This window comes from Mya arenaria, chromosome 9, assembly GCF_026914265.1.
Source record: "Mya arenaria isolate MELC-2E11 chromosome 9, ASM2691426v1".
Lineage (NCBI taxonomy): Eukaryota > Metazoa > Mollusca > Bivalvia > Myida > Myidae > Mya > Mya arenaria.
The window spans coordinates 16,674,795-16,699,610 of NC_069130.1; the positions used below are offsets into that span (position 1 = coordinate 16,674,795).

At 34.4% G+C, this 24,816-nt stretch overlaps 1 pseudogene; it reads left to right on the forward strand.

The window, feature by feature from the left end:
- Nucleotides 1-9,013: 9,013 nt before the first annotated feature.
- LOC128245804 (eukaryotic translation initiation factor 4 gamma 1-like) lies at nucleotides 9,014-23,380 on the forward strand (annotated as a pseudogene).
- The last annotated feature ends 1,436 nt before the right edge of the window (nucleotides 23,381-24,816 follow it).

Here is a 24,816-nt window from a genome sequence, read left to right on the forward strand (position 1 = left end):
GGTTAAATCATAACATATCAACATTTCTGTTTTGTCAAATACATATATATGCTAAACCATAATCAGTTAGGAGTTTCCTTAATTTTGAAACCTAGTAAGAAAGTACTTATAATTACTATCAGTTAGTATTTGTAAATATCCAACTGTCCGTATAACTGTAGCTGTCCGGTTAGCACAGTGGTTAATGCACTCGCTTCTCACGAAGGTGATCCGGGTTCGATTCCCAGCCTCTGCGCATGAGAGTTTGATTTTGGGTCACCTAGCCGGACAAGTGGGTTTTCTCTGGATACTCCGGTTCCCCTAACAACACATGACCACACTCTCGCGTATCATCGTTCCAATGACAGTGATTAATATAATGTTGTAATAACTTGTTTCAAAATCATTGTTAAATAAATAAGTTAACTTGGCAGTACTTAGCCTTATTCCGGAGTTGCCTAAAAAACGGAATTCGTTTAAAAAGCGTTTCGGCGACCATAATTAATAATATAGAATTTTCACAGTCAACGTATCTGCATGACCTCTATAGCAACAGAAACGACAAAAAAATGCAGCTATGTGAGTTTAATCACAAAATAAATACCTCTAAAATGTCACTTTTCCGAATGACAATATTAAGTCGAGTGGGGGATGACGTCATACAGCGCGAGCTTTTATATTGAGGTTCCGCAGAGGTATCTTTGAATACGAGACCTACTATACGAAGTTTGTGACATATCATCAATCACAAAATGCAAAAATACATATAAAGTAAATAAATTGCTGATTCCATTGTGTTTGTGTTGTGCAGTATTTGATATGAAAATAATTGAGCAAAAATATAGCAGATTTGTACTTTTCAAAATTTTGTAAATTCGGACAAAAGAGTAATTCGGATAGGCCGAAAATACACATACGAATACCTCGGAGACGTATAAAATATAACTTGTTAAACATTGGATGCATGCTTTTCAATTAAATAGCATTTGAATATTTGTTCATTGACGTGATGATCTTAACTTTTTCTTTCAAAAAATCAGAATATTTAGGCACTGAATACATGTGTACGGACGTCGTTCATGTCCTCATTTCGTACCACAGGCATCTGAATCATTGTTTGTCACTAAAATATTGTTTAAAACCATTGTGGGTACATACAATGAGATAAACAACACATCTGAAGATATTTAGTGTCTTTAATATACAAAAAGAAACAAGGTATGTAACTCAAACGTACCCGATTTCACGGTAGAGTCCAGTTTTATGTAAATTTCTCAACCAACATATAAACAATCCATTTTTAAATAAGTGACATGGAAAGAAGAGTCAATTACCTTTAAAATGGTATGCGATATGTTGGTATAACTATATTGTCTTTAGACAAACAAGCATAATTCAATGTAAAATTCTCATGTTTTTCTTTAGTCGGAAAGAGTACAGCAAATTAAAATCTTCAATTTTCCCCGTGTAAACAGTACCAAACACAAACCTATTACAGTTATTTTATGCTTCAGTGTACAGATAAATTCAGTGAAAAAAGAAAAAAACTATTAAAATGGTTTTAACATGTACTACTGGAAAAGGGACATTTATACAATCACGAAAAAATTTATTTGGTGAAAAAAATCCCAGTAGAAGCAAAGTTATAAGCATTTTAGTCCCTGAAAAATGGCACATTTTTGTAATTACAAGCTCTATATGACAACATTATAAAAATGGCACCGTTTATTTGTGAAATCTTGCATTTCATTAAAATGAAATGCCCGTGTCAAGTCAGAGATATTGGATAGTATACATATTCCGAAAGATTATGATGTATAGAATATTTTAGAAAATTGATAAAATTCAAAAATCCAAAATGGCGGACAAAATGGCCGCCGATGGTAAGGAAATAGCAACATACATTGGACTTTCATTAAAAAAACCAATTGTGACAACTAAATACGAATAAGAAAGTTTATATTTACTGATATGTTATGACATACGGAAAACTTTGAAAAATAATTACATGCAAAATATCCAATATGGCGGACAAAATGGCCGTAGCTGCATTATACAATATATTACATATTTACACATAAACTTTTGTATGTGCACTATGATGTTCAAAACATTATAATTTGATCACTGTGTATTCAGTTTATAGGTATAAATGGTTTATATGAGAATAATAGTTAAAGAAAATACATTTTTGTTGCAAATGTGGGTGTTTTTATCAGGCAATAGTTGAAAATGGATGGTGTTCATTGTTTCATTTATGTCTTATGTATGTTTCAAAAGTCTTTGTAAGCTTTAAATTAATATACGTCCACTCAATGTTTATAAAGTATTTCCATTTTAAGATGTATCAATTATTATTATTGAAGTTAAACTGGTAATATTTGATAACTTACTAATTCTATATGTCACATACATGATATATACAGTGTGTAAACATTAAATCACATCAAATGATTGCATGTAATACATTTCAGTATTAAAGATCAGTAACAGAAGACATACCGAAAAAAGTTTTTTGTCTTTAGTAAACAAAACAGTTTTGTTGACATGTTTATATGACCATAGCACTAGAACAATGTCACAAAATAATAACGTCCCCTTTCTCAAAATCAACCAAATATTGTAAGAACTAAGCTCACCATCTTCATATTTGACCTGGTATGTAGAATTTAAACCATCTATATTAATAAGTTTTAAGATTTCACCATTAAACCATTCAATTTCATTTGAATCAGGAATGTTAAACTTTTGCTGAATGGACTTTCCAAGGAACAGATGTGGTTCATCAATGAACTTAGGAAGTAGGTTTTTCTGCTGTTGAAGTTTCAGTTTATGTCTAGATGACTTAATTCTTGTTGCAAGCAAACTTTTTTCTTCCATTACATTTTCCTTCGCAGAGTCTATATTGGTGTATGTTATAGGTCGGTTTTCTTGGGGATCTTTGTTTTCAAGGTTTGCATTTATAGCAATTATAGTTTTCAAATTTTCTTCCAGCTGGTCAACTGAAAATTTTGTTCCCTTATACTGTTTCTGGAAAAGCTCTTTTGATCCACAGCTTTTAAGAATTTGTTTCCTAAACTGAAGTTGGCCAACTAATGCTTCCATGGCGTTGTTTTCATTTTTTGCTTGGCTTAAATGAAAATCAACTTCATTCATTGTCGTCCACAATCCACCATATCTTGTCAAGTTATCAGTTAGTTTGATGGTTTGTACATACTCTTTTTCTTGCTTCTTTGTCTTCCTGTCCTGTTTTTCTTTTAATTTTTTAAGCTTCTCAGACATCAGTTTGTTTCTTTTCTGTTTGATTTTTAACTGCATTTGTTCAGTGTCATTTCTGGCTTGTTCAATTAAATCTTCCCGTTCAGCCTTTGTTTTATCTGCAAGCCATGCTGAAGTTTCATTGTTGGTCCACATTATTATGCTTTCGAGGCATTCAATTGATGCAGCAGGCTTCAATCTCATAAGGACATCCAGCTGTGCAAAATCTCTTTCCGAGCATGAATTTGTAGTTGGGACTGCTGCCGCTCTCAGTCGTTCATTGTTGTCTGGGCTGTAATATTTGCCACCTTTTAATTGGTCTTTCACTTGTCGTTCAAGAATAAGGAGCATGCCCCCTGTGGCAAGCTCTAATGCCATTTGAGTATATGTCTCAATCGTTGCATTTTCAAATTCGAAGAGTGAATGGTACACCTCATCTTTCGCCAGCATTTCATCTGGGAATGGTGTTTCTCCTTTAAGCAGTGCAGATGAGTTTTTTGAATATTCTTCTAACTTCAGTTGAAGGACCTCTAATAGGGGATTCAGGTCTAAGATGTTTCTTTTGCGTTCAATTTCTCTCCAGAAGGGCCCTGTTATTAGTTTGTCTATAATTCCTAGTGCTCTAACACTGCTCAAAAAAACTTGTTCCTGAATGTCAAAGGCTACACTCTTCAGCAGGTCATTCGGATCCGGGAGACTATCCAAAAAGTTCTTTATATCATTTCTATGATGGTATGTCCTTCCGGCAGCACAAAACAAGTGATTGTACCTATGTCCTCGGAAGGTGACGAGTTGGTTTCTTTTGTCTTCATTTTTGAGGTAAGCTTGGAAATGTTGGCCTATCCCCGATTTTTCACAGCCGTGCATGGTCAATGCTTTGCTTACTGTTCTAACCAGCCTAGCCCCTCTACTTTCAGACCATCCCAAAGAAAATGGGTTGCTTCCCATGCACACACTTTTTTCAAAGACATTCAAACATTTGTCAACCTTGTTGGCCATATTTACAAACACGTGCATTTTACAAAAATAATTCGACAATTTGCACAATTCTGCTTTGGTATCATGCGAGTATGTTTCCCAATTTTCAACAATGTCTGGCATCAAAGACTCTCTCAATTCCTGTAGTTGTTTGTTGAATATTGGATTAATGGCACCTTGGTCAGACATTGTTGCAACAATAGTACTAACTAATTGTGCAATGTCATTTTGATCATGTTTTAGTGCATTTGATAGTTCAGACAAATTTTCTTGAAATGTTTCAAACAATGTTTGTGAGTCTCCTCCAGCAATTTCTGACAAACCTAGGCTGTATGTTACACTATCTGATGTTGTAATATGAAATGATTGGAAATGACGATGGAATTTTGATGTAGCATCTTGATGTAAGCAGTTTCCCTTGACTGTTGAAGCATCACCACCTGCATTGACCATAGCCTCTGCAACTTGAATCTGTGCCACTCGTTTTGCTTCAATTCTGAGACGTGATAGGACACCAGTACTAGGAAGCCTACTGAGTGTCTTCCCTGTCAAACTTTGCACAACTGTTTTCATTACACCATTCACCTTTTTCTGGCTAACACCTAATTCATTGACTAAAGTCATAATTGTTTGACGGACTTCTGATGTGTACTGGCCATTATAAAAGCTCGTTATTTCATTATCATTCAAAACTTCATTAATCTCTTCAAGTTCAGCAATTTGATTTTCCTTTTCTAAGATTTCATGTCTAAGTGTCTGAATTTTATCATTATTTGCTTCCATTTCAAAATTTCTAGATTTTTTGAGCCTACAAATCTTCACTAACAATGATTTTCTGTCATTTTTCAGTGTATTTACTTCAGATTGCAGTGATTCATTTTTTTCTTCTACATCACTCTTTTCCAGTTTGAGTTGTTCTAGCTCTGTTTCTATTTCGTTAACCTTATTTTCTTTAATTAGTATGGCTTTCTCTCTGCGTTTTAATTTTTTGTTCAGATTTCTTATGGAATTTTTCTTAACCTTTTCATGTAACATTGAAATTTCATTGGTTGTTTTATCTAGCTGATCTGATATGTGTTGAAATTTCTGTTGCCATAACTCCAGTTCATGTTGCAAGTTGTGAGATTCTCTTTTATACTTCATGGCTTCTCCGTAGCGATCATTCATCATATCTAACAATTTCATCTGAATGTCAAGTTTTTTTCCATAATGTTCAATTTGAAAAGAAAGGTTTTCATTTGTATCTTCAACATGTTCTATTTCTCTCTTCAACTTGTGATTCTCCTGAACAACTTTCCTTGCAGCATCTTGCACTTGTCTTATTTGGCTTTCATCTGCAAGCGCTACATCTTCAGTGATCTTTTTTTCAGGTGCATGAAAACCCGATTGCAAAATAGAACACAATTCACCATCCCGCTTTTGTTTTCTTAACTTCTGGCATTTCTGACTTAAACAAAACATCTTCACTCTGAGACATGATTCAGGTGATGATCGCAACACTTCAAACTCTTCTTGAATTTTTCTGACTGCAGCAGGCTGACTGTACTTCTCCCAGATTTCTAAAATTTCCTTGTTCAATGGTGGACATAGAACAACAAAAAAGTTTAGGTCAACAATGAATTTAACTAGCTGCAATTAAATGAAGATGTGAAGAAAAAACAAGCATATTTGTTGAATTTATATATTAAGAATATTAAGAATTGACCTATCAACCTAGTTTCTGACCCAAGGTGACCTAGTTTAAAACTTATTAACCATTTCATTAATGAAAACATTCTGATTAAGTTTTATTAATATTGGACCAGATATATTGCCTTAAGTTTGTTCCCTATATTTTTCTAAGATTTGATCTTTTCACCAAGTTTTTGATCCCATGTGACTCACTTTAAAAATGTTGTAAAGACCTCATCAAGGAGAACATCACAGCTTTACCTTTTTGACAACTTAAAATAATCTGAAGAAATTAAAGAATGTCATAACTGTCAATCTGTGAGAGAGCAGCTTGTCCTATAATCTAATTTAGTCTTTAACAGAAAATTACTCACAGAATAACATCAAATGTGGTACCGTGTATTTTTTCCCACTTATTAAAGGGGATCGCTCATGGTTTGACACAGAGACAGCTTGCTCAACTATTCCGCCGCTTTTCAGTGTAAGAATTGAAAAGTTAATGTTATCTAACTTCATTACTTTAATAGGTGAGATAGTTGGGAATACATATCCAAATTTCAATGCAATAATTGATGTATTTACTGAGATAATGACTTAAAGGTGCTTACATTCAAAACATAAACCAAAGTGTGACGCCGGCGCTAGGGTGAGTTGTATACTTATCCTTATTCTTCAAGCTACAAGACTCATGAATGTCTCTAGTGTGATTGATTGATTGACATTATCATGTTATGTTTTCAATATATTGCATTATGGTTAAAATATCCAACAAGTTGTTAATGAGTATCTGTGGCAGAGTGGTTATAATCCGTTATCTTACTATTAATTGACTGTACCAGCCTGGGTCCGCTCTCGACTAAAACCATATTGGCTGTTTATACTTTTTATTTATTCTGCAATTTCGATACCAAAGAGTAAACTTATTTTAATATGTTTTCAGATGCATTACTGGGAGAACTAATTTTTGTTGCCACAACATGAGCAAGCCCCTTTATTAAAAATGTTTACTTCATCGAGATATAAAGATGTTTTGTTGCACAAGATTTCATATATCCGTACAACAACAAAAAATTCACATGGTTAAAAATAATTCATATATATACACTCTAATTGGTTTTTAATTGATAAATGAAGGCACTGATTTATTTTAGTTGAAAAAAATACCACTAGCTATATTTTATCCAAGAAATGCATTATGATGACAGATGTATAATCATATAAGAAAATTAAAATCAAACCATCAGGAACTCTTGAAAACGACATGCACACTGGAACTGAAAGAGAAATACACGAACCACAAAGCATCGAGTTCGTTAACTGTACTTATATCAAAATACGAACAACATGCACAAGATAATGAAACTAAATATAGCTTTCAATACCTCTTAATGTACGAACAGGTGTGTACATTGATAAAACATCAATTTTGAATTCAACTTCATGCAATAACAAAAACATTTGTTGACAGAGAACAGTACTGTGAAGTGCAGCACTGTCTACATAATAAACCATTCAGACATTCTTATATTGTTGAAAAGTGAAACAACTTGTCATTAATTCAACATTTTGACGACAATAAAATAAATGTTTTCCAAATTCCATACCTAATAATCCAATTTTACTAGTTTGATCTTCTGACATATTCCTTTTAAACACCGTTCGCCAGACCTGAAAAATACAACCACATGCTTTTAATATTACGGAACGTGAATTCATTTGGGTGGGGTAAACGTCAACGTGAAACGTAATCAAAACATTGCCGAATGGGGTTGGAAAATGAATTTTCCGATGTATAAAATACAGCGTAAAAAGTGAAATAACCGCATATTTTTGTTGGAAATATAATGTAGTGTTGGTATTTGATTGAACACTTTTGTTTATTAATATCTTACCTGTTGTTTCTCACTGTTTTCGCCTTCAATTAAACACCATTTCGTTGTTTGTTTACGCATTCGATTTGTTCAACTGTCAAAATCGAGATCTGAATATTCCCTTTCATTTGATTGGTCAAAAATAAGAATTAACAGGGGAGAACACCTTCGGAAAATTGGTTATATAACACTAGTATTCAACAGCGAGATAAAAATCGTGACCGGGCGAGCGAGGTCGCGGAGCAGTAGCGAAATCGATAGTGTTGCATTTTGATCGATTCTTCATCAACGAATAATTCAATTTTAGTGTTTTTTTCTTTATAATGGAGAATATGAATTAATCTTGACAGGGAACCTAAATTTATTAAATAACAAATTACTTTTGGTATAAAAAATCGAATTTAAAGTACACAAATATTTTACGAAAATCGGCACCAATTACATAAATGACGTGACGTTCTGAACTCCCTGGTACATTATAGCTTTGCAAACAAGACATTTGTTTAAACATGAACAAATATCACTTTAAAGCTGTTCATTTGGTGAAAATAACGCATATAAGATAAACATGGCAACGAAGCTTGAAACTTCTAGGCTTCAAGCTTTATTATTGATGAACTGGTTTGACACATATCTAGTTCAAACAAACGCGCCCACAAAGTATTGGTTTTCCCAGTGAAATCGAAAGTAGGAAATATTTAAATATGTTTAAACATTATGGCGAGCCATCAAAATTGTGATTTATGTGTTTCAGGAACAAAAACGAAGAAAATAATTGGATACTGTAAAGATTGTAATGGATATTTGTGTGAAATATGTTTTCAAACTCATACAAAAGCAAAGGCATTCAGACAGCACAGTATAGATCAAGGTGCTACTGCAAAACAAAGTGATAAAGAGGTGGTTTCGCTTGGAAAATTAGACCTTCACGAACAAATATGCAGACGGCATAAGAATGAGAAGACTTCGCTGTTTTGCAGAAAACACTTGGCGGTGATATGTGGAAGATGTTTAGTACAGAAACATATGATTTGCGAAGATCAGGTGGTTGACCTCATGGAGGTTTCCAATCAGAGCACAGACCATTTAAACGAAATTTTGCAGGGATTAGAGAATGTATTGAATGACACAAAATGTATAGAAAAGGATGTAAGTCTCAACAAGGAAACTAACAATTCAGCTAAAGAAGACAGTTTTAAAGCTGTACATGATTTCAGAGAAAAAATTGACGAATATTTTGAAAATTACAACGACAAATAGAACAAGAGATAACACAATGTCATTCGAGAAATGAATGCATATTAACTGCACAACTTAAAACATGCTTAGAGGTGAAAGAATCAGCGCTGATAAAGCAAAAAGAAATCAATGTTTTATTACAGAAAAATCAGAAGAGCACTCTTTACGTAACAATTAAGAACTTCGAACCAGATATAGATACACTCAAGCAAACTCTAAATGAGGCGTCAAGAAAGCTTTTGGGCCCATTGTACGAATTCCTGAAAAGTGATGTCATTAACAACTTAGTTTCAACAGAAAATGTACTAGGCACAGTAGAAGATATTCACACAGGAAGTGATGTACTAACGCACGATATACATGTACATGAACCCAACGAAGAGCCATTAGAGGTATATAGTCTAAATTAATAGACGTGTTATACGGGATTCTTCTAATCCCTGTTCTAAAATAAAAGACATGTTATACAGGATTCTTCTAATCCCCATATCAAAAATAGTAAAAAAGTCCATCAAAGTACAATTGTTTGGACTGTACTAGGTAATACATGTTGTTAAAGACCTAGTTTGAGCCTTCTATAAGTGACCCACCCAAACTGTGTACAGTACACAACCTCTGTGTATTGATTTTAATCTACTTGTCTCGATCCATCTGATCAGACCTCTGATCTGAGTATCCTCCTGTGCAGTTTTGGAGATATTTATTATAGAAATGGACTCTAAATGGCCCTGGGCCAATAAACGAATACACAAGAAATTGGCCCTTACTGTGACACCAGTGCAATTAGCAGAAGATGCACAGCAGGGGATTATCATGCCAAACATTCCTTAAACTAGGCCTTTAATATGACTTCTAATTCAGCATCAATCATAACGCTTATGTGTACAATGGAGATTTGGGGTTATTTTAAATTTTATTCTTGAAAATATCATGCCAAATAAATGATTGAATGGGAAATGTAGATGTTCTAATTAACACACACAAATTCTTTTGATAAATGTATACTTCATTTTGTTAAAAATTCAATATATTCAATATATCCATTTATTTCTTGTTAACAGTCGATTTAAAAGGATAAAATAATTAATAATTAAAATGTACAACGTTAAAATTAAATGAAAGCTTCCCTTATTAGTAAATCAGTAGTTTTTGAACAGGGTTGTTTTCAACCCTTGTGATTTTGCATTTTACACTACCCGTTATATTATGGTATGGTATAGGAGTTGTGTAGCTTTTTTCACAATTTATAAGGGATCATGCTTATACTGTGTAAAGTATATAAAAAACATCAATTACGATGAAGTCAAGGTTTTTGCCGCTTGACTTATATTTACTAAACAGCTGTTTTTTAAGTTTCAGGAGCAGAAGACTTTCACAAATTAAAGGACTTTCCTTTAACTTTAAGGGTCAGCAGCGATGCAAAAGTCGAATGAAGGACAAAAATTTTAAATGTTTAAAAAAATCAATTTCTATTTAGTTTTGAGGTTCAATATTTTACAAGCATGATTCATATATTCGTTGCAACACGAAAAGCTGTGCTAAAGAGTTGAGCAATTTTTACGAAATAATATATTTTCACCTTTTTGAGTGACCTTGTGCCCTTGATTTAGGTTACACACCACCATTGTTATTCCCTATATAATTCAATGTAAAATTATAATTTTCAGACAACATTTAAAGGCATTTCGAGTGAATGCAGGCTATGATAACCACATATATTCTTAAAGTACAAGCTTTAAATTACCTTTTAAGCCAATAAAAAAGGGGAGTCAAGTTATTCCTAAGAAAAATCACTCCACTTAAAAAACAAACTCTAAAAATTGCACCGTCCGCCATGACAGATCTTTCAAAATGACCTTTCAACTATAGGGCAGCGGTTTATGCTTTAATCTCTACTCTAAATGATAAATCAAGCAAGAATAGATACTTAAGGTATAAAAATTTCAGGAATAATGATAGTTTTAATTTACAGTGTATTGAGCATGTGAAAACATGTCTATCAATCATAAGAACTTTTTTTTTATTGAGAATTTTCCAACGGAAGTACATAACGGAAGTACATATGACGTAATGGTGACGTCATTCTTTGAACATCCTTTTTACACAGTGGATCTATACGATTAGTGTATTTGGTTCGAACCATTCCTACCTTGTACTTGTCTTAGAGGTATAATTTACATAAATCATGTGGCAAATAGTTGGTACTGTCGTTGAAATAATCATAAAATATCTTAAACAATTTCTTTTTGAACATTTGTTCGAGTCAATTAATAACTTTCTTCGTCAATGTGGTATGCGGGGGTAGTCATCTCTTTTGTGACATTATGTGTGTTTCCATTATAATTCTGTCAATAATGATTGTTAATCTGACATACCATGAAAGATAATTTCTCGTTACTGATGACAGATTATTTAAAAACAACCATACTATCCCTACTTATTTGCACCATATCATAATCCTTGTCCTGTTTGTCCCAACAGAACAAGTGTATACCACTACGTTCAGACAACAACCACAAGACCATCGACCAGATCCACAATGAAGTGGCCCAGGAGAAGCAGGAGAAGGCCCTTCAATCTCAACATTTCCAGTTCCAACAGAAGTCACAACCCAGGGGAGGTATGTACTGTGGTTTATTGCATCTTCATCATTATGATTTTTGTAGTGGGTATTTTCCATCCTAAATGTCCATTTTTAAGGGCTTTTACATTGATACTGGCTGTCTTAGATGGTATTTATACCGATAATCAAAACTGACTATATCCTTGCGCATCCTTTTCATGAGAACACGATTATATGTTTTAATTAAACTTGCATAAAGAAATTGTTTTGACTCTTATAATTTTGCTCCGGAACCATAAAATGTAAGAATTCCGAATGCAATGGTCTGTCCCTAATAGATCACAGTAAGACACTGTGATTATTCATAACTGGTTTTCATAGTAAAAAATCTTCCAAAAAGCATTGAATATGTTTCTAAAAAAGGTCATACATTAAAAAGTTCTACCTTTTTATCTCTGCCACTTAATGGATTAAGTTATGATTGTTCAACTAAACCCTTATATATGTACATGTTTCTGCATGTGTGTTACTTATTTGCAGGTCGTCGTGGGCCACCAAGTGGTCAGATGGGAGGTGACCGAGGTGGACAGGGAAATGATGGTTGGAACACGGTGGGCAACCGAACACCGCTGCGATCAGTGGACTGCTCAATAGACCCATCACGCATGAACATTTCCAAGGTACCATTCAAGAATTTGGATTTATATAAGAAGGGCAACTTCTTTTTTAAGGCAGTTCTGTCATTTATAAAAAAAATATAATTTTAAAGGTGTAAAGGAAATGTTATTTTTAATTGAAAAATGTCTTGTTTAAAACATCCAGATAATATTAGCATACTGTAAATCTTGCATCAAAATGTGAATGAGTCGATTCAGTTTGGCCCTGGTGGTGGTACAGGAAGGTTTGCTAACTGGGGTCGAGGTTCAATAGGAGGCACCTCTGGTAGGGGCTCCATGGAGAAGGAAAAACCCAGCACTCCAGCAAACAGGTAAGGGCTTATTATTTCTTATTCCAATACTGCAACAAGGATAACTAGGGCAAAATTGTCAGGCTTTGTCTTATAGTCAAATAGCCTTTGGCTTGGGTTTAACAGTTTTACTTTGTGACATGTTGAGGAAGAAGAAGAAAAGAACATTTGGAATACTTTGCTCTGTTTTTAATGTAAAAGATTTACCTTGTTTTATGATTGAATGGAATGTATATGAATAAATAAGAGAACAATGAGTAACAGTAAATTTAAACTATTGATAGTGCTGAACCTTGATGTTCTTCAAAAATCTGAATATATTTTCTATGTATTCACAGGCTTAGTAAGCCTGAATATGACTCGGGTCGGCGAATGATGGGCTCAAGCCCTTCATGGGGAGAAGGGCGTGGCAGGGGTGGGTTTGGGCGACCTCCGAACCCCTACGCCAGACTCTTACAGGAACAGGAGCGCGAGAAGGCTGTAGCTGCTGCCAAGTAAGGGCTTGATAATGTTTTAGTAGGATGAATAGTTCAGTTCATATAATTATTATATATTGTACGATTGTGAAGTTATGATAACTTTTACAAAGTCACTCTGGTTGATATGTTATGATTACTTATACTAAGTCGTTGATATCATGTTCCGTGCCTATGTGTTCTTGTGTTGTGGGGGAAAAACCCACTTGTCTAGCTTGGTGACCATTAACCAATGTCACATGTGCCCAGGCCTGGAATTGAACCAGTGTCGCCTTGGTGAGAGGCGAGTGTGATTACCAGACAACTGGTTGAATAATTTGAAAAGTTCATTCAAATTGTCTTTCTTTACACATTAACAAGAATCAAAAGTTGATCTGTCATTTTGCTCTTGATTATTAATCCTGCAAGGAAGTAGATTCTGGAGGTAATTACTTGACAAAGTACTATGATAATACAAGATAAAATGTTAAGTTTTATTAATTTATACACAGTGTACCTTTTTGAATTTTACCTTGAGCATGATTATTTTGCAAATCTACATTAATCATATGTTTATTTTACCATCAACAGGGCCATCGGAGCTGGTCAGCAGCCTGAAGATGCAGTGCGGGAGTCAAGAGGCCGAGGAAGGGGATCAGAGCCTCGGGTATCTGCGGAACCTGTAGTTGCCCTGGCATCCAGTACTGCGGCGGTGCTCTCAGATGACAAGATGGAGAAGAAAACCAAAGCAATTCTCGATGAGTACTTCCAGATATTAGACAGCAACGTAAGTGGTAGAGAGTGGTTAGCAGTAAGAGGATGAATGTGGTGTCCGCCTCATTAATCCTAAGAGGTTTGGGTAGACCCGCTAGAGGAGCTTTAAAATGAGAATCTAGGGCCATGAAGTCTCGAGTTCAGACTCCAGATATCAAATTACATCTCATTACAACTTTCCTTCGAGTTGAGTATTAATGATGAAATTTGCAGAATTTTATTAATTACTTAATGAAATTGCACAATTCTGTGTTATTTAATTGAAGTGATTTTCTTAAGTTGAGTCAAGACTGGGTTTTGTGACTGTAACGATGGGCCAGGGCCATTTTTCAATATAACTCTTTTCCTTTGGCTGCGTTCTATAACAAACTTACATGTTTAACTTAAATTTTATGAGTACAATCTCAGTGTTTGATTTTACTGTAGAATTGATTGGCCAATCAAATGAAACTAAACATTGAGGCATGACCAGGGATAAGAGTTAGATTGAATACTGGTCTGGTACTGCATTCAACCAAAGATACAAACTTTTTATATGTCTAGCTAATAATAAGTAAATATATCGGTCAATAAGCACATTTCCTACAGCATCAAATATACACCGCTTTGTCCCTGCACATATTGTAACTAGTAAAGAGATTCAAATTTATGTTTCATTACTAATAGTGTAGCAGTAATGCACTTTACCAATGGTATTTTATTACCAAAAGCTCATAATTTTTTAAAACTTCTTTTTCAGGAGGCAACATTATGTGTAAAGGAGTTGTCGCCAGAAAACCATCACCACTTTATCTATCACGCCATAAACCATGTACTTGAGCGGTCGCCCCAGGCACGGAACAAGACCGGACACTTGTTACACGATCTCGTCAATAAAAATGTTATATCTGTGGATAACTATATCAAAGGGTAGGAAATGGTTGTTATAAATTCTATTTTTAAAGGTTTTGACTCACATACGTGGGATTCCTGGTGAACTAAAATGATTTTGATATCATGTGTTCAAGGCGACTACCGGGTATAACTTATTTGCTAGATTTTCATCCCGGCCCACCGTTTGAATGCCCTTTAATTTTAATTGACCTAATAAAAAATGCTGTATCTGCGTATCGATCCGTTACTTTCTGTGAACGGCATTTATTCATGCATACCGTGTTGATGTATAACATTCACATGTAAAAAGACATTATGCTTTTGTTCGTTTAGAAACACATGTTATGCAATAGAAAGAGCATAAACTGAGATTCAACGGCCTTAAACCATTAAAAAATATTCAAATTGAACTTTGTATACTTGTTCCGAGGAGACAGTACACATGTGGCAAGCAAGGCCTGTAACTGTATCTTAAATAATTGTCGGGTTAAACCCCTTGTTTAACTGTTATTATAAAACAGACAAGCATTGGTGGCTTACACCAGAGCTCGTTTATCAAAGAACTTACTGTCTAATCACCACTATCTTCTCTAGGTTAGTGGAGGTCCTTGATTTTGCGGAGTACCTAGAAATCGACATTCCGAAGATCTGGCAGTTTCATGGTGAGCTGATCAGCCCCATGATCCAGGATGGCAGCATGCCACTGTCCATCCTGAAGAATGCCGTCAAGCCCCATATTGCCAATAACAAGGTTGGGGTATTATTGGCCGAGGTGCTACACGATGCTAGTCATAGAGAGGTAAGACCCTTATATGATCTTACAGAAACTTTCGTTGAATGTTTGATGACATTTCCAATTGGTACAAAAGTAAAAAAACAAACAAGGCACTTTATGTATTGTTAATAGAAGTTGATGTTCAAGGTTTACTGGAATGGCCTGTTATGTTCACTGTTTCAAAAGTTGTCATATACCATTTCTGTATAAATACATCATACAAATAGTTGATATTAAACATTTTCAGAACATTTTGAATTCAATAAGAGATCTTCAGGCACCTTTAAAAGTCATGATCTAAAGATATTTGGTTTTACACTTCCTCTCCATTATAAGATATCTCCAGAAGTCTTGACAATCTATAATATCTTTACCTCGCACTAACTATAAGCCAGTTGGCTGGCTAGATGTCACCAGGCAATGACGTATGGTGCACACATCAGCTGGAAACCCCTTACATTTGAAAGAGGAAATAACACTGTAAGGTGTCAGGGTTTGCACATGATAATGACTAATTGTCTTCCTCTGGTTGACTGTGCCATACTTTATGATTGACTTTTCGGTAACTCAACTCAATCTTGTCCTGTTTTTTATCTTAACCTCGCACTAACTAAGCCAGTTTGCTGGCTTGACGTCGCCAGGCAATGACGTACGGTGCACACATTAACACGAAACCCCTTGACAGTCTGACAGTTAAAATGTTGCACTGTAAGGTGTCAGGGTTTTGCACATCAGAAAAGAAACGACACAATGTTAATATCACTAAATGTCTTCCACTTTAGACTGTGCTATGCCTTAAGATTGGCTTTCAATGAATTCTCCTGATCTCAGCCTGTCCCATGATATCTTAACATCGCACTAACTAAGCCAGATGGCTGGCTAGACGTCGCCAGGCAATGACGTACGGTGCACACATTAACTGGAAACCCCACTTACAATCCGACAGTGGAAATAACACTGTCGGGTGTTGGAGATTTGCATACATACACTTGTATTTCAATAAATAAATGAAGCACTCCATTTAAAAACATTCCCTACTTTCACTACTATATGCCTTTAAAATCCCTACTTTTCCCTACTTCTTTAAAAAAAATATGCTCATACTTTTATCTCTAATCTATTGTTATTGGTCACTTGCAAGCCTGTATTATTGCTATCTTACCATTTTCTGTCTATTCATAAGGTCACTCGCTTGTGAGTTCTGGACTGTATGGTCAGACTTGTTCTACAAGTGTTTTCTTCAATATTGTATCCATGTATAAACATTTCATACAATCTAATCCCCTATTTTCTCCTTATTTCAGAGACACAAAATGGTCAAAGGTGTTTTCTGCAATATAACCCCCTATTTTTAACCTTTAGTAATGGAATCTAAACCCTATTTCATTATTGATGCTTTCTAACCCACAATTTTCTTGCTCTATTTTAGGGACACAAAAAGATTGCTGGTCTATGGAAAGCTTCTGGACTGACCTGGTCCGAGTTTGTACCCGGAAACCAGATCGATCAGTTCCTTGCTGATAAGGTATAGAATGATGTAGGGTTACCCTGAAAAATGCAGTTAGATTTAAAAAAACACAATCATATAACTACAATGATTTCTTTATTGTGAACTTTGGAAGGTTGTAGTACAAGATACTGCACCAACCATTGATGAAATATATGCATAGAAAATTCAAGACACAAAAATTTTAAGATATTTTTAGAGATAATTTGATGTCAGGTATGGAATTGTATCTCTTATTTGTAAAACTTGAAAAAAAATTGCCATGTCCATCCTTTGTCAATAAAGTGCGCTATTTGAGTGATCAATATAAATGACCTTTGCTACCATTTGTAGGGTCTGGAGTACACCAAGGGTGGAGACAGAGCCCCCACCACGCCCACAACTGGTCTTCCACTGACAGAAATTGCAGATCGACTCCACGATCTTATCATTACGTGACGGGAAGATAACGAGACGGTGTTTGATTGGATCGAGTCAAAAGTTGATGAACCAACCACAAGAAAATACCAGTTTATACGGGTGCTTATGAGCGCAGTGTGTCAAAGCGCCATTAAAGGTAGGCATGAATTCAAAACCGGTTTAGTATAACAGTCACATACATTAAAGCTTATCTAGGAAAACCCCATTGTCACTAGGTGTGGCTTATCTGGCTACAACTTTACGACAGCAAAGGGCAGAGTAATATGATCAGAAGCTGGAGGCTGGCCTATACTTGGGCCATCTTCTTTACCATCCAACCTACATTCAACACTATCAAGCTGAACTAAACATTGAGAGAGAAAAAATACAAGTACACCCCATTCTATATTGTTGTGGTCTATCTGGCCACCACTTGATGACAGAAATGGGCAGAATAATGTGATCGGAAGCTGGAGGCTGGCCTATACTTAGGTCATCTTCTTTACCACCCAACCTACATTGTTCAATCTTTGAATAGTCGTAACTGTTAAACCAATAAAATATGAAGAAGGCCATGACAAACAAGTGAACCTTGACATTGATTTCAATATATAGACTTGTAGAACACAACCTGTAGGTTTCAGGGCAATCTCATTTATTTACAAGATTGAGCAACCATTAATGTTTGTTTTCTAGGTGAAAAGGGCAAGGAGAAGTTAGAACCCAAAGACATCAGCAGTCGCAACGACCTGCTACAAAAGTACCTCGACCACAAGCCTGTGTTTGAACTACAGGCACTGTTAGCTTTGCAGGTGCTTGTTACCAAACTGGAACACCCACAGGGTATGTATTGAACAAGATTATCATTACTCCATTAAAGAATAGAAAAAGTTACATTGATATTGTGCTTAGCACTCTATTGGGTTTCAGTAGACACATATTTTAAACCATATAAGAAACAGCTATTAATTGGCGTCATTTCCTCTGAAATTATGTTTTTGAAAACATGCAGTTTTACATGCTTTTAAATTTTCCTTTTAAAATGGTTATTCCTTAGTTGCCCTATCACAAGGGACAGGTATAAGGAGAATTAAGTGACTGTTACATGTTTCAACTCTGATTTTCAAACCTGTTTGCCAATTGTTCCATGTTTCATCAACTTTATTCAAGCATATTTTCCCATCCTATCAACAATATTGAAACATATTTTCCCGTAATATGAACTATATTCAAGCATATTTCCCCATACTATCAACTATATCCAAGCATATTTTCCTGTACTATTTCCAGGTTTACTCAGGGGTTTCTTCGACATTCTTTATGATGATGATATAATCACAGAGGATGCGTTCATTGAGTGGGAGAAAAGTGAGGATGAGCCAGAGGGGAAGGAGACAGCCCTTAAACAAGTTGTACAGTTCTTAAAATGGTTGAAAGAAGCTGAGGAGGACAGCTGAGGATTGCTCAATGCTTAGGATTAGGATTAACATTTAAGTTTAACAAGTGTATGCATATAAATCTTGAGATTGAGTTTCGGATATTTGTCAGACATCATGTCACTTGACCTAACTTTAAGTTTAATCTTGTGGTTATTATTCATGTCACATGAATAATAATCTCAAGATTAAACTTAAAGTTAGGTCAAGTTACAATCTGTGATTATGTTCATTTGATTACACTTAATGTAAGGACATGTTGTGATGTGTGATTACTCCTGGGGTTCATCATAAAGACAGGTTACGAATGTATAAATACCAGATTGTTCCAGCAAGATTTTTATACACGATAGATTTATTATTATTAACTGTTTATAGATTTATATATTTCTAGCTACACGTTAAGGATTATGGGTATTTTTGCTGGTATGGCAAATCTTATCAAACTGTAGTGAGAGTGAAGAGAAATAAGGTATTTTGTACCACAGTGGAATGGAAACTTGTTAACATGTATTTATGTAGTTTTTCAATGATGAAACTTCTGTTCATTTGTTGTAAAAAAAACTTGTTTCAGTTTAATGGAAGTGAAATTTACACTCCAGGAAATTACATTGCAAAAACAAATATGCCCAACGAAAATGGAATTGATTGTGTTTTTGTAAGTTCTTGTGCAAAATGCTCCTTTTGGCAGTATGCCATTAAAATGTACATATTATTTATGTCAACCTAATATAATTGTTCTAATTTCATATTTGTTTAATGGTTTTACAAGAAAGTTTATCAAATTCTCCTATATGCCTTTGCAAAATCTTGAGAACCAGTCTTTGTTGTTAAATATTTTCTGTTGTTTCCTAATCAAGAAGTCAATTTATTCATGACAGGATGCTGTTTTATTGTTGTTGTTCATCCTTTTGATGAAAACTTCTAAATTTAAAGGCTGAATGCCAAATCAGTCACTTGTATTGAGCAATCCTTAAATGTTCTCCTCCAATGGAGGCCCTGGAATAGAAAAAGGGCCAGGAGCCAACTAGAAAAAGGGCTTAGCATATACCTGGTATAAAAGCTAAGCGACCGACTAGCAAAGGAGCTGAGGCAAATACCTATCGCAAGAGCTAGCCGCCCAACGAGTCAAGGCACAGCACTAGCGAGAACTGAGGCATGTAATAAGCAAATTGGGCTGAATTCCCAGAAAATGCATCACCACAAGTCGTAATTACTCGACTGTTTAACGTAAAGCTGCTTCTAAATTAATTGAGCCATGAAGGCTGTAAACTAGAGCTTCTATGTTCTTGTGTTGTAAATGTTGAAATGACAATTGTGATATTGGTGTTAAGAATTGTTTTTTTTGTGCATGTTTTATAGACGGACATAAATTGAGATAGAACTGAATATTTGCAATGTTGTATAATGGAAATATTTGTGAATTTACCACATATTTTTGCCATAAAGAAAATTATTAAATATATTGAATCAGGCCGTTTCAGTAGATTGTGACTATTTCAAGTACATTTGTGAATAATATAAGGAAAAAAAATTCTGTTTCACCATTGAAACTGCAAAAATATAGTGTATATCTCCATATTGCAAAATATGGATCTCTGCCAAATTTGTAATATAATCATTATTTCATCTTTATTCTTATTAAATGTAATATATGTTGTTTATTTATTTATAATTTTTGTTACAAGTGCTGACGCTTATGCCATTTACTTTTAAACCATTTTTGTTTATGAACCTATCAGTTCAATACAATGTGTGTATAATGGGTACCAATGCAAAGACAGATTCTGTTAAAATTCTAAAATGTGAGGTCTTAAAAGGGTTACATGTTGCTGTATGTGTACCAGATGATAAAATGGGTTGAAGCAAAACTGTATCAGCTGAAAGTAATTGTGTTTAGAGTTGATACAACATTTTTTCAGCCAATTAAAAAAAAAAATATCAATTAGTTATCCTTAAATTGGAGATGGCAATGACTGGGTGAAATTTTGAAGTATTTCTGGCATTTGAAGAGTATTTGGAATAAATGGTCACATGTTTGGCTTGAATGTAGTTACGTAGTGAATGTAGTCGATCTAACATCAAAAAGAAGCATCAAATTAATTAATGTATATATGTGAATATTATTCAGAAATCAACTTGTACATTAAATCTAATTTATTTGGTGCTATTTCTTATACTCAATTTCATTGTCTTTGAATGCCTTATTTTACAAATTTCTATCTTAAATAATTATGCACTTGAATCATCATTCATAGTTAAGTTGAGCAAGCCATCTTGTTTAAGGCAATCTCAAGATTACTCCCATCTGTATGTATATAAACAGGCATGACCCTTGTCTACATGTATATAAACATGTATTCATCATCTGTTATGTGTAATGATCATAAGTTACATGGCATTTATTGTTGTTTCATTCTGCAAAAATGCATCTGGTGTTCTGTCTGAATGCTTTCATCTCTTGTCAGATTCTTAACGCATTGAAATTGTTTTTGGTTGTCTTTTTTACATGTTTACGGTCTTAATGAAAGACCTACACTACCATTTATTTCTCTACTTTAAAGGGACTCGTTTACAATTTATAGGGTCAGATATCAGAAAAATTAACTTGTGTATAAAATGTTTGTAAAAATCAAAAAATGTCAAAAAATTTAAATAAGAGCTATAGCATTGACAGTTATTATCAATTATGACAGAAAATGTGTTATTCTGCCCAAAAAACGTGGTTAATGTCATCGAAAATTTAATGACTTCAGGCTTGGATTTACAAAATTAAGTTAAGATATTCTCTGGTGTGTTTTTTCATAGAAGGAAGTAAAATAATTAGTTGAACAAAAAAAATGTTACAAATTTAAAATCTGAATGAGTTCCTTTAATATCAATATTGCATTTAAACAGCACCATGTTTTTTGTAAATGATCATGTGAAAATTGATAATTTCATACTGGCATGTGTATTGCTTCCACAGATGTGGATTATAATCAGTTTTTGTTGGAAATAATATCATTGCAAACAAGCTTGCTCTATCTCAATATTGTGTATAAATGATTGTTTGATAATAAAAGAAAAGACACTTTGTTAAATCAGAAATGAAAATCAAACAAAATTGATGAAATCAAGTCAAGCTCATCAGACTGTTTGTGTGCAAAAATGTTTTTTAATTAATTAAACGCAATTAAAAAGACGTTCTATGTTGTATGATAGCTGTACAGATAATTGAGTGCAAAATTGTAGAGAAAATTAGTTTATATTCATAGCTGTGTCCAAGTGGCTGCTGCTTCATGTAGAAAAAAAAATCATGTCTCAATTTCTTGACTCAGCATTCTGTAATGGTGACAGTGGTTTAGTTGTACGTATATACTAGTGGTATAAAGAAATGCCTTTTTACCATAGAGGGGATGGGTTCTATCCCCAACCTATTCGATATAATTCTTGGATCTTAGTCATAGTCTCTCTGACACTGATTCCATCCAGTCTTTTGTCGAATTGTTTTTAAAATCATGACAAAACACTTTGATTCTACTCTCAGAGTTAAGATAATTCTAAGTTGAGAGTTAAGATAATTCTAAGTTGGGCGTTGAAAACTGCTCCAGTACTTTTTTCTACCGAGGAAATGGACAGGACAATCATACCCAGTGATTCGTATCAGCTATAGCTTTTAAAACAGTCATACTCTGAAAGATCCCACGCAAATACAAAATTGACAAGATACAGATTGGATCATTGACTGGTAACCTACTCCTAGTATATGCATTTAAGATTCACAAGAAATATCAACTTTTGGACAGAAGTTTATTCTGAATATAACCTGTTGAATGAGATACCCATCTGTATAAATCTTGCATAGATACGTCACATAAATTGGATAACTAAGACAGTTTATTGTGAGCATGCACAGCTGCTTACTTCATATCCGCGGGAAAAAAGAAAATAAGATCACTATTTAATATGATGGCCTTTATATTGGATTTTAAGTATTGGCTTTATCATTCATGGCCCTATTGATTTTCCCGCAATTGTTATTTCTGGCACAAGGTGCATTAGTATTTATTTTTCTTTCCATCAACCCTTCGATTACCTCCAGGGCTTATGAGCCATCTATGTTCATATGGGTATAGGCGCTTCTGGTTATCGATGGACTGAATTAAAGTAGCAGCCACTTGGTTTTCTTTATTTTGAGGGCTCTGAGCGATACCTATTTAACTCAATATAAAAATAGATTAAATAGAGCCAGGTCGGTCATGCTCTGTGCCCTCGATTTGTTGAGAATGGCTGCCATTTAGATGGTCCTGTATATTTGTTAAATCATATGTACTTGTTGATCAAAGTGTTTATGTGAAAAAATGGAGAGAAAACTGTTGACTGCTCCATGTTAATTTTGTTGAAAACTTCCCATGTTTTGTTACGGTTTGGCATGGTTGACCACAGGGAGAAATATGTCTGGTGTAAAGTAAAATTGCAGACTTTTACTTGTTATCAATTATGTATATAACCGAATGTTTATTTCGATTTGTTTTATCCATGCTGATTTATGTATTATTGCCGCTATTCACAATGTGTGATATTTATAAGCAGAGGTTAGACGATAAACTTCTGTTATGATGAAAAAAGGTAAAGGAAAAATAAAAAAAGAACTCAAAACTGTTCGTTCTTGTATTTCATTTCTATGCGGTAAAAAGCACATGCAACTACTCTCAATAACAACTAAAACTTATTACTGATGGGATTGAAATAAAACTTGATATATAGCTATATGGCAATGAGAGGAAGTACAGTGCACAAGAACCATTATCCTATCATGTTTATTAAGGTAGCCACTTAAGAAAATCTCCACCTGAAACTCTTCAATTTTAATGATTAAGCCTTTTTGTTAAGTGCAGGACCACATCTTTTGAAGGATCCAAGTTCGAATCCACCCAGAAGCATTTTTTCTTTTTCAGTAGCTTACATTTTTTTACTGAAGTTTTTATTTTATCTTCATTTAACAGTATTTAATTTCTCCACATAAATATTAACTTTTTTGCAGATTTCATTACTTAGAGGCCTGGCTGAAAAAGGTGGTTTGGAATTGCTAACTATTTTTTCATGACTATTTCTTGAACTATTGTGATCGGTCTTTGTCCGTCAGTCAGTCCGTCCGTCTGTCCGTCAACAATGGCTTAAAAAACATCTCTGAAACTACCTGCCCAAATTCAATGAAACTTTACAGGAAGCTTCCTTGGGTGACCCTCTATAAAAATACAGCAAGGGGTCACGATTGATCAACAACAATAGCAACAGCAACGAAATGGCTGACTTCCTGTTTTGCTTAAAAAAATCTCTTCTGAGACTACCACTCCAAATTCATTGAAACTTTACAGGAAGCTTCCTTGTGACCCTCTACAAAAATACAACAAGGGATGACGATTGATCAATAACAACAACAAAATGGCCAACATCCTGTTTTGCTTTGAAGATGCACTCTTACTCCCAAATAAGATTAACCAAAATAATAAAGTGGTTTTAATATACCAAAAGGAATGAATAATGGTGATTTTTATGATGGATGCCGAGTATAATTTGAAAGAAAGGTGCAGAAAACGCGCTATTTCTACCTTATGAGCCTATAGTAAATCACAGTATATCTTTAAGCATTCACCAATCATTAAATATTTTTACGTTTTCATCTGTTAAATACTTGGTTACAATTCTGTTATCAGTAATTAATATTTTCCATAAATGCATTATTTGGCAAGTAGTTTAAGGTTTATCACTCAAAATTTTGTTTGTTATGCATGTGTTTGTAATGATTTTGAGTAAGAGTGTCCATTTAAAAAAAAATCTCTAAAACTACCTGTCCAAATTCAATGAAACTTCACAGGAAGCTTCCTTGGGTGTCCCTCTACAAAAATACAACAAGGGGTCACGATTGATCAACAACAACAAAATGGCCTACTTCCTGTTTTGCTTTAAAAAACATCTCTTCTGAGACTACCAGTCCAGTTTCAATGAAACTTTACAGGAAGCTTCCTTTGGTGACCCTCTACAAAAATACAACAAGGGGTCGCGATTGATCAACAACAGCAACAACA